Below are 12,087 nucleotides of genomic sequence, written 5' to 3' on the forward strand. Positions count from 1 at the left end.
AAGCTTTGCCTTTTCAACAGCAGCGTCATCGCCAACTTGAATTGAGTTTGCTGTCTACAGAGGTTTCTGTTTCCTTTTCTGTGTTGCCCCTACCTACTGAGAAGGAGGAAGGTGTCAAAGGTATTATTCTGATACAGGGGTCTGTGGGTTGGATGAGATATGTGAAGACGGAGTGACACAGAGATGACGATATGAAATCAAAGCTAAACTAGAAGCTTGACTATTTACTTCACTGAAAACAGAAGGAGATTTTATGTTGGAGGAAAATTGCACGTCTCATGCAGTGCTTAGTGTCAAAGGCTTTATATTCCCTTTGAATTGTATCTTTATGCATATTTGCATGAAACTACTTGGGAAGTTTTATTACCATATTGAATAATAGAGTCCAGAGCTGGTAGGAACCAAAAGATGTATCTAGTCCCAAGGCAGTATCTATTATATCTGACAGATATTTGTCTGACCAGCTCATAAACAAGCAGGCAGAGAAGCCTCCACAGTCCCAGTGCTTTCAATAAGCCTAGCAAAAAAAATGTAATGATAATATTTACCTTGAAATTTTCCTATGATTTAAGCCCATTTTATATTCTCCTACTCCCATTAGCCCGCAAGACAGGTTATTCTCTTTATACTTTCGAGTCATTTAAATATTTGATATTTGTCATGTCTCCCCAGCATGTTTACTTTTTTATAGTAACACAACACTGTTGACTCATGCTTAACCTAAGTACCAGTATCCATTCCTCATACTGCGTTTTAGATAAGAAATACCATCTAAACAGAGCAGTACTTTGAATTTGCCCCTGAACTGCATCCTGATTTTCTCAGACTATCTTTCCACATCAACATTAAACCTCTCTTAGGTGTATTTCAGTCCTCCCAGCTTTGAATTGTCTGTAAACATAAAATACCTGTAATCAATGTTGAGAAACATAGCTTATGGATATTATATATATGCAAGCCATTGCATACAGGATATTTTCTGCTGTTTGAGATCACTGTGAGACAAGAGCAGTCACACCAAGAACATTTATCCATAAATGAAAAACAGTGGAGAAGCGATTCATGTAAGCAACGCTATCCCTAAGCAATTCTAATTTATGTATCTTACATTTACAGAGAATGGCAGAAATCCACACTTCCCCAGCTTTAATGGTATGCACAGACATATGCAAGCCTAGCCTTAACTGTGTTCTTAAATCTCTTTGTACAGGTGTTTTAGGAATATTGAATATTTTGTACTTTACTGATGTTTAAATTTCATAATTAAACCACTGGTGTAGTTTCCAAATACAATCCAGCTAATTATCATTTCTCGTTGCTTTAATCAAATTGGTAGGTGTATGTTCGAAAGATACGCTGATAAATCACTAAGGCCTGTTCTGCACCTTCCCCAAACCAAGGTCCACCTCATGCTCCTATTCATCTCTCCAACCATATACATGCACAGACTCAGCCATCTGAAAATGCAGTGTTTAGTCCTCAAACACTGAGTTTTAGTTTGCACTTACCCTTTACAAGTTTTTATGTAATCATCCCAGAATGCTTTTACTTTTCATTCTGTGAGATAACCATGGAGACCTGAAAGGGTTGACGTTTCTCAGCAAGGAGGAGTAAGGCACTGCTGCAGAGTCTTTGTAGAGAAAGTAATCCAAAACTAATCCTGTTTATTGCAGCAATAGTTGTTCTGCAGCCTTTACCAGTCAACATTGTTCAAAATTTTTAGTAGATATTTTTTCTTTATCTGGAAGCAGTTCTAAGAAAAAAAAACAAAACTAACCCAGAAAAAGAATGTTTAATTGTTGTGAACAGCGAGCAACATGATCAGCTGTGTCAGAAAAACTGCAACAGCAGCTTCATGTGTTGTTCCCAGGCGTGTTAAAGCAAGCTAATTTTAGCAATCCTTATGTATTCTCAGAACATGTGTTCATTCTTTATGAAATTGTGGGATATCTTAGTAGAGGGATTTCATGTAAATTATTTATGATTAATCCTGTGGCTTGGTTTGGCTTATGTCCACTCACGGTGGAAGAACTTTAAACTTCTTAAGTGGAAGCACGATGTGAAATATTAAAGAGAAATATTTATATATACATTCTCTTTCTATCTATGGATTTCAGACATGAGATAAAAGGTTTCTATTGTTGATTATTTCATCTCTCTTGGTACTACTGCAGAGCACTCACTGCCGAGCTTGAAGCTACAGCTTGGGGATTTCAAACTGACAGAGAAATGCTCCAAACTAGCAGTCTCCTTTTGATTTGCCAAAAAGTCTTCTGAGCTAGCAACAGCAGTATTCTTCTGGTACAAAAAAGATCAAATATAATGAATCACATTCATCACCCTCTAGAGAAACAATTACATTGCTCTATTAAATAACAGCAGTTTGTATGAGGTAATGATTTCAGAAGTCCACAACAGAGTCCCACCTGTATTATGCATCACTTCAAGTTTTGCCCTAGGTAAGGGAGAGTTAGCTGACGGCACAGTCAGGTTTATATTCAAAACCAGCAAACTTCTCACAGTCCTTTTTTAACAGATGCGCTCAGATACAAAACTTGCTATGCTGTCCAGCCGGTTGTTATCTTTAAATAAGAGTATGTTTAAAAGGAAAATTAATTCAGTAGCTGCTCTAGTAATTTCCATTACGCTGTTTAATGCTCCCTATTACAGACAAATCTTCTTTATGGAACCATACAGTGACAAACTGGTCTTCCTTGTTATCAGGTATCTAGCAAGTGAGCCTCATCAAACAACTCTGGTGACTATAAATGATGTTCTTGTTCCCCTGGATACACCCTTGTGTCCTTCGCAATTTTACCTTCTTTTGTCTTTAAAACAAGAATTACCAAAGAGTAGAATTTGAACTTATCCAACAGATTCAAGGCTGTTTATTGACTTTGGTGAACGTATTCACTATTTCTTATGGTTACCATAATAAGGTAATTTTGTCATCTAAACTCCTTCACTGTAAGACAATGCCCGATGTACAACACTTACAGTTATCATTTGTCCTTTGTAACATGCCTCCTTTTCTCCCTGAAAGCCTGGAAACTCCTCCTCCCCCTGGTGATAAAGTAATATCCTATATTGTGCTGGTTTCTCTCTGTGTGCAATGAAGATTGATCAACACTGGTTTTTGTTCTGTGACTTCTCTTCGCCCTTCCCTGATTTTGTGCTTTACCTATAGACTTGGACTTCCATGTTAAGGGAAAGGAAAATCCACAGATCTCAACTTACCATGTCAATATGTTCCTAAACTCTTAGATGATTTTTCAAACCACAGCAAATCAGTTCAACTCCATGAATTTCTAAGCTCCGTACAGTCTGCATAAAGCAATATATAACCAGTTATTGTACCTTCAAAGTTACAATAGGAGTGTAGTGCATCTTGGTAAAGCATCTGTTGACCAACAGAAGAATATAAAAATTCATCAGGCTCTTTGATCCAAAGCATTGCATTCTAACGCTCCCAATGCAATGGTAAATGAAGAGGGCCTTACAGTGTCTGTGCCAGCCAGCAGCTTGGTACTAAAGACCCTGCAGACACCAGAGAGATTAGAATTGTTTACGATTCAACCAGAAAGCACACAAAATGAAGGCAAACTTTCTGAGAAAACCAAATGTATTTTGCTGACTATCCTGGATATGTGGGGGGTGCTCAGTCAATTAAGTTACAAGAGAAAAAAAGTTTAAAACTGAGCATACTACGTACTTTACGTTATGTACATACATACTACTACATGACATTACATACTACTACATTAACCATGCAACAGCCACTTTTAATGCAAGCTAAGCCTAACATGCAAAAATATATTCTATATCTATTCAAAAAATATTCCATTTGGAGTTGACAACATATTACTGACCTAAAAATGATGCTAGGAAACAATAAGGGAAGTATTCATGTTGTCCACTTTAATAGCCTACAAAACCAGGTTCGGCTTCCTCCACAGTAAATACAGCGGGATAAGTTTCTCAGAGGTTATTTCAGAGGATTCCGTCTGGGCAGCAGTGTAAGTCCTCTGGGGGACAACCAGAGCACCACCATCCTGCTTACCTTAGGTGCTCTGAATTGTTCCTTGGAGGTGCTAAACTCTCCACCGCTGATTTCAGAAGGTTCCCAGACTCCTTGTTTAGAAACTTAGGGCAGTATCTAAAATCAGATGTTGTGAATACTTCCTGAATATTCACCAAGACTTCATAATTTTCAAATTGGCCAAGTGATGGGTTTCAATTAAATATTAATGAGTTTAAAGCTTAATTTTCCTAAGTTCTGCAAAATGTGCACCTGAAGCAGTAACTAATGCATAGTGAAGCTAGTGTCGTGTACATTCCCCTGCGGACTCCAGATCTTCAAACTCCATGCTGTACTTAAGCAGATACATGCTGACAACCTTTTAGTATATAAACACCAAGTGTAATGGATTTTACATCCAGTTCCACTGGTACAAATATAAAGTAATTTCAATACAAAGCAATTTCAATAATGTAAACCAATACAGAATAAATATCATGCCCATTGCTTCATACTTCTGTGTATATGTAAATCTCTGTAAATAACACTTAGCCTTTTCCAGTGGAATTTTTAAGGTGAAGAAACATCTTCTTTTCCTCACCTTGATATAGATTCATTTAGCAAAAAAAAATAAAATCAACATATTTATGAAAGATACGGCAGGACAGCAACACAGGTCCACCTCTTCTTTAGCATACACTTCACAACCAATGGTCTTACAGACTTTTTCATAATGACTGCATGCTTGAGACACTTTTCATTAAAAGAAAAAGACATTGGTGCTGAGCTCTCCCTCATATTCTTTACCAGTCCAGAACTTAGCTATCTAGGGTAAGTTAGTCATCTAGGTCTCCCTCTGTCGTCAGTAGAGTGGCAGGTACTTCCAGAGGATGAGTCATCTCATCTATTTTAGACACATATCTTAGAACAGGATGAATCACTCTGAAAATCCCTCTCCCCACGGCTTACGGAGGAAGCCTAGACAACTAGCTTAGCCAGGACACCGAACTTCTGGCCAGCTAAGGCAGGCGCCTGCTACTTAGTGTTGCTGTAAAAGGGATGTCAGTTAGAAAAGAGCATTTCTTCGAATGTAGACACATGTCAACTGATGGCAATATAGAGACACGTTCATGCCAAACTATCAGACCAGAACAGCATTAAATCATTATGAGCCTGCCTTGTTTCTGACCTTGAGGTGAAAAATTCCCTATTCCTCTGCCAACTTTTGGTGCTAACTAATTCACATTTGAACACGTTGATAAGGCAGGTGCAGCCGGGCAAATACCCTGGCAAGCACCAAACCTATAAATTAGTGACTGGGGACTAAATTTTTTCTAGACAGTTCAGGTAGTCTTTAATCTCCATTGGTTAATACTGCTTATTGTTTTTATATCCGTCTGATTTAAATTCATACAAGAACGCTTTCATGCAAATTGCATTCAAAATATGCAATTAGATTCAGGAAAGAATAAAGGGTTAATCGCAGTGGTCTATGTCTACTCTTTTTTCCCCTTCAAAATGGGCTGGATAGGGAAAAAGAAATCTGCTAATTAAATTACAAAATTTTGAAGAGGTCAAAATAGTGTAGCACACACCAAGCTCTAATTCAAAGAACACAGGAAGCAGTGCAATTCGGATTTGTCATCCTTTGACACAGACTGTAACAATATAGTCAGGAGTTTTAGAGAAACGCGCATCTTTTTCATTCTTTCTCTCCCTCTGGGGTCATTGCACTGTGGTCTATTTTTACACAAGAAAAAAAAAAAGAAAAGAGTTTTCATTGTTAAAACAGGTTGGGTGCTCCTGTATCTCATATGCAATCAGGGAGCATTTCAGAAAGCCTAGCATCCTCCTTTCAACCTGCTTTGAAGCATTTCTACTGGTTATAGACATCATTCATCCACAATATTGTAACCCTAAAAACCTTTATTTTTTTAAAAAGCGCAGAAAAAATGGAACTTCCAATGACTTATGAATAAATGGTATTGAAATATTTTCTTTAAAAATGCAAAAGCTAGAGAAGGAACAAAAGCATCAGAAAGATAATAAATCTAACTACATGCCTCCAAAATTTTAGGGATACTGATGTCCAGGTGTTAATTACTTTTCCTTCAAATTCTATCTTTAGTAGGGTTTGTCAAAGGAATTCCTCTGCAGAAATAGCTCACCAAATATGATGAAACAAGTACTATGTTATGTTCTTGAATTTTCCATCAACTTGAAATACTAATTCTGCATTGCCAGTTTCTTCGTGAAGCCCACTGTACGAAAAAGGAAATTCAGAGGGGGAGGGAAGGGAGGTGAGAGAAAGATGAAAAAAGTGGAAGAAAAGAAAAAGGGCAGGGACGGCAGTTTTCTTAGAATTGCCGATGTCTTGCTGATTACAGCAGGAGACAACTTTGCATTACCAAAAAAAAAGTTTAGTTACCAAAATACCGATCACGTTTTACCCATGGCATCTTAAAGAAGGAAGACAACCTCCATCACCCTTTCAGAGACTGCCATGCACTCTCATGCCTCACCAGCGTGCTACTTTATGTCCCTGCCACAAACCTCATTCTTTCCATAAACCGGTCTGAGTTCAGCTCCCCTGTATGAAACGTGCAGTAGTTGCAGAAGACCACATTTCGTAGAGTCTCCTCTCCTTACCTGTAACGCTAGAAACTATCTGATATTCAAAATCAGAGCTGTTTTGTTTGGCCTTGCCTTGGCACATCGATCACAAAGCCTGTTCCAGTTCTACGGACTAATGCCACACTCAGACCAAAGTTTTTAAACTTGCATGTTGAAAACTTGCCCTTGAAAAAATATCATCCAATAATCTCCAAAGATCTGCTGTTTTCATGAGCATACATGCCAGATAAGTTGTTTATCAGATGTGCAAACATTTGGCTGAAGAAACAAAACTTTATTTCCTGCATAGCCCAGCAAAACCCTCAATATAACTTCAACATGTGAATGCCCTTAACAGATGTGTTTCATATTGTGCCAATTAATACCTAACTGAAGGTGGCTACTGAATGTAAAGATATGCACAGTGATTTATTTCAAAGTTTCCTTAATAACATTTTAAATTGAGACTATATTATGAAATAATATTAAAATAGAGACTTATATATCAGAGGCTGTTCACAGGTGTAGGAAGTAAAGAAAAATGAAAATTGTGGTTCATAAAAGAATTGATTTGCAGTTTACAACTCCACCCAAATCTGGCAAAAAAAGCTTTAATACAAGCTATCACGTTTGAGTTTGCCTCAACATATATTTCAGTGCTGAAAATAGTAGAATGGTACCAACATTTTGATCCTTAGCAATGCTTTCCTTTCTACACTCGATACTCATCTTAAACCAGTCCTAATTACATTTGTTCATTTGTTTATTTATGTGTTGTTAGTGCTGCAATAGCTTTAGTCTCTTCAGTAAAGTATACTGTGAATCCACTCCCATTCATTTATCTTTCCTTAAAGATATTGACAAATTGCCTCCCTCTGTAACTTTAGAATAACACTCAATCCTTTGTTTTCTTTTCATATGACCTTATTTAGAAATTTGCTAGCACCAGCAACATGATCAAATCTTTAGGAAGACATCTAGTTTTGCAGGCATCTAGCAGTCCAGCATGCATGTGTAAGCTGGATTTTTGCTTACTAGAAGGCAAACGAAGTCTGCTGCCTTCAGCAACTTTAAGAAGCTTCATAGATAATGGTACCAAAATAAACAATATTCCCCACCTACAATCACCACAAGTGACGCTACGGAATTCTCTTTACCTCTGGCCTTAAATTCTTCTCTAAGGTCTCATGAAATGATCACTTTCTGTACTGCAGCTGGGAGTGAACTTCACTCCTTTCGTTCCCATGACTGAGCAGAAAGCCACCATACCGCTCCCGCTTTCAGTCAATTCCACTAGCTCCCCGTATCACAAACAACTTAAAAGTGCTTTTTGTTTCCAGAATCCTTGCATGGCTTACCCCAAGATCTCCCAGAAAATCTCATCACCTGTTCAACTGCATTTACAGCATAATCTTTGAGCAATCTGACATCAATTCTCTCTATAACAGATCTATGCCTATGAGGCAGACATCAATTAGCTATCTCATTTAGTAGTCTCATTTTAAAATATACATTTTCTCTTTTCCCTGCTTGATTTGTTTTCCCTGCCACTAGCCTTATGACTGACTTCTTTGATTTGTGGAGAGATTTTCTGTTAGCATACTATTCATGGCCTACTTTGTGAAGTATTCTCACATTTGATAAATAATTTGGTCAACGTCTTAAAAAAACCTTAAATCAGACTTTCAGATTGATGTGCAACAACATGGTCTTTAGTTACTTCACTAGAACTGGGGTTCTGACTCAGGGATAGAAGAAAAAGAAAAGGTCAAGTTTTCAAAATAAAACCCCAGTTCCTGATGTTTCCTTTGTAATTATTTTCCACATTAAATAGTACAACCCCAATGATGTCTTAACTGGAGCATCACAGATACCGTATTAGTTTATACTTAGGTGGAAATGAAGAGGGAGAAATGCAATTCCGATTATAAAAAACAAAACCAGATGTTTGCATACAGACAAAAATGTAATTTTTTTAAGCAATAAACTGAGGAAAAACTCTGGAGAACCACCTTTCTAAACACGCCTTTTAAATCTTGTTTTATGTACATTGTATACATGTTTTCTAAGCATTTATTAATGTTAGTTACAACATTAGGACATAGTTTTATTGGCTACATAAATCATATTCATCAAACTAACTTCATCACTTAAATAATCATGGTTCTGCTACCGTTACATCTCAGCTTTGTGCTTCATTATACACAAAACTAATTCTAACAAATACACCAAACATTTGAACTAAGCAAAACTACCATGCCTTTATTTTCCTTTCTAACAGTCATTACGATCCTCCTGGTAACAGAGTAACTGCTATATATAAGCATACCTGCAGTGTAACGCACCTGTGCCCAGCAAACTTCTAAAGCCTAATTTGTCCCTGCCCAGCTTTCTGCAAAATAAAACCACCTCCACAGGATTAACTGCAGGTAATGATGATGACCCTCTGGAGCTGCATTTACTAAGTTTTTATGATTTGAACCCCATTTCAAATCCTGAGAGGGAATCTGCAATCAAATACAGGAGCCCCAGGATTCTCTCCAATGCCTGGCAACTTGTTTAAGCCTTTAAGTTACTAAAAATTAATTTTAATTCCATGGCTGTGCCCCAACTTAGTTTCATTTTATTTCTATTTCATCTCTTAAGTACGAAGAGTATCCCAAGTACCTTTCAAGTATCACACATACACTTTGTATGTATCTGCCATGCTGACGCTCTTTTATTTCCTGCATTTTGTGATATACTGCATTTAGAGTCACTACACATCCATACATTTGAGTGACAAGAAGTTGCAATGAAAGAACAAACTTTGACAGATTTTCATGTGTCATTTTATTAATTTTCATTCTGCTCCAACTGTGAGACAGCAAAATCCTCTATAAATTATTTTGAACTATTTTCTGCTAACTTTTCTCCCCAAGGCATCCTCTATATTGACAAGGCTGCCTCAAATCTTTACCATGGATACTCCTGTCACCTGCAGTAAAATTACACACATGGCAAAATACTTAGAACAGAGCCTTGGTTACTGCTAAGGTGTATTATAAATCCCCCTGGAAATTCCTGGACTGTCCATAAGTTTGAGGCCTTATCTCAAGAAATATTTAAGCAAACGTGTTCTAATGCGTTTTAAAAAGTAAAGATGGTTTTGCCTAAAACATGGGCTAAGCTAAAATCTCTGTTTTAATTGTAGCCTTTAGCATGCTAATTGTATATTATTAAGAACAGAGAACTGCATTTTTCCTAATGTAATCAAAATTTAAAGACAAAATAAATGTTAAAAGCATGTAAGAGAAATACTTCCTAAATCTTGGGGTTTTAAGTGCCTGCAATTGTTGTGATAGCTCTGTAGTGTGCATGTGTTTTTGCCTAGGGGTGCGGGGTTGAAAAAAACCAAGACTCTTGCCAGCTCTGAGGGTGCCATCTTCTCTGAAGGATTGATCCCAAAGTCCCCTGCACTTCCTGGGAAGCTGTAAGCTTCTGTCAGACATACAGACAGGTTTTCCAACATGCTGCACATATGTACTATGCAGATTAGCCAAAACAAGAATGTCTGAAAGGGTTTTACAGAGGGAATGCAAAGCTTGGAATAAACAGCGAATTGAAAATAATCTCAAAAGATTGAACTTGATCTGCCTTCTTTGAAGTTAAAGTGATTAGAATGGAGCAGGCTGGGATTTATAGACTTCACAGGCTGTAGGAGGGACTTCAAAAGCACAGAGGTGACAGACGAACATGCTTTTTCAGCCATGCAGGGACAAAAATGCAACATGGTTTCAGGGCTTGTTACAGGAAGAAAAGGAAAAGAAAGAAAAAAGTTCTAATTTTAGTCTCTGCCAATCATCCATGTTGCAGTTTGACTGCCTTGTGTTTAGGACACTCACCTGAAATGCACCTTCAGCAGAGCCGAAGACTGATAAATACTGGTTAATTCTCAGTAAATACACATGAGACAGAGACAGGAACCACCAGGAATATTTTTAAACCCTAGCTTTGAAAATTCGTCAAACCCAGTCTGTGCTTGATTCTAAACTAGGATCTGAACCGGGATTTCCTATGACCACCCTATGCCGCTCTGCCTTTTCCCCCAGCACACAGGTTTTGCAGAGAGCTGCATAGTTCTGTCTCTCTGGTAGGACCACCCCACTGCATACAAAATACTTAAATACTGGGAGCAATAGGATGCTGTTAACTTCTTGTTTGGGACAATCTGCTACAGGAAGGGCATCTGAGTTAGGGTTAAAATCTCCTCAAAGCAGGAAAATGAACCCATCTCCAATTTAATCTCACTTCTGGGCAGAAGGGGAAAAAACATCATTGCCATTGGTTATTCTCGCCCTTCCCCACAAGAAAACATTTCCAGCTAAACTATTCAACATACAACTCATTAATGAATTTGAGTAGATCACATTTGTATTTTAGTCAATACCACATTTACCATTGTAGCAGTCTTACTGCTGCACATTTCACTGCTGATCTTACCTGAAAGCAAGTTTAAGGAATATTGCAATTTACATAAAAAAATTAAACTGATTCCCAGAGGAACTAGTTTTTCCAGCTTCTCTAAATGGTAGCATACCCTTTGCAATAACAATATGCTAAGAAGTGGTTTACAGACTTAATCGAATTGTGCACACGAACAAAGTTATTCAACATGCATAAGTCTCTGCAGAGCATGACCTGAGCATCCTAATGCCGCCGTGACCTCCACATGACAGTTCTGCCTAATATAAAAAGATCCAAGTTCGCAGACTGTTTGCATTAGTATTGTGTTTCCGCATGCTTATGACGCTTGCTCAAGCAGCCTTAGCCTTGATCAACACTGCATGCTCCTACAATCCAAGAAATAAAATACAGAACACTGCTTTCTGTTCTACATGTTTTGAAGATTTTCAAATACTTGATGAATACGACAAGTTGCTACATAAACATTCACGCAAAAAAAAAAATATTATGCATATGCATTAAAAGTGTTACTTTTACAATACTTTTTTTCTTTCTTTGCTGGTTCCTAAAGTTAAATTTTCAACGAGATTCTAGGGGAATTCTTTCTCTTGAAGCAGGAGGGCATGCCCTTATTTATATGGGTTCTGCAGGAAAATAGAAGACACAATTATAGTTGTATTTTAGTCATCTGAGATGCAGGATAGACCCTATGACATCAGGCTGCTCTCACACAAACACACATGTGCCTTGTCCACATGTGGTGAGATTGCTTATTACACCTCTTCAGCCCAATAGCCCGTACTCACCTGTGGTAACACATTGCCGCCTCTTTCAAGTATAATGCATTCAGCTTAAAAGCAGTAAGGCTCATCTCCATGAGGCTCCACATGTGTCATGGTTTAACCCCAGCTGGCAACTAGGACGGCACAGCCAATCGCTCACTTCTCTTCATCTGGAAAAGAATCAGAAAAATAAGGAGTACGTGAGGGTTGAGAGAAAGACAATTTAAA

This window comes from Larus michahellis, chromosome 3 (genome assembly GCF_964199755.1).
Source record: "Larus michahellis chromosome 3, bLarMic1.1, whole genome shotgun sequence".
NCBI classification, from domain to species: domain Eukaryota; kingdom Metazoa; phylum Chordata; class Aves; order Charadriiformes; family Laridae; genus Larus; species Larus michahellis.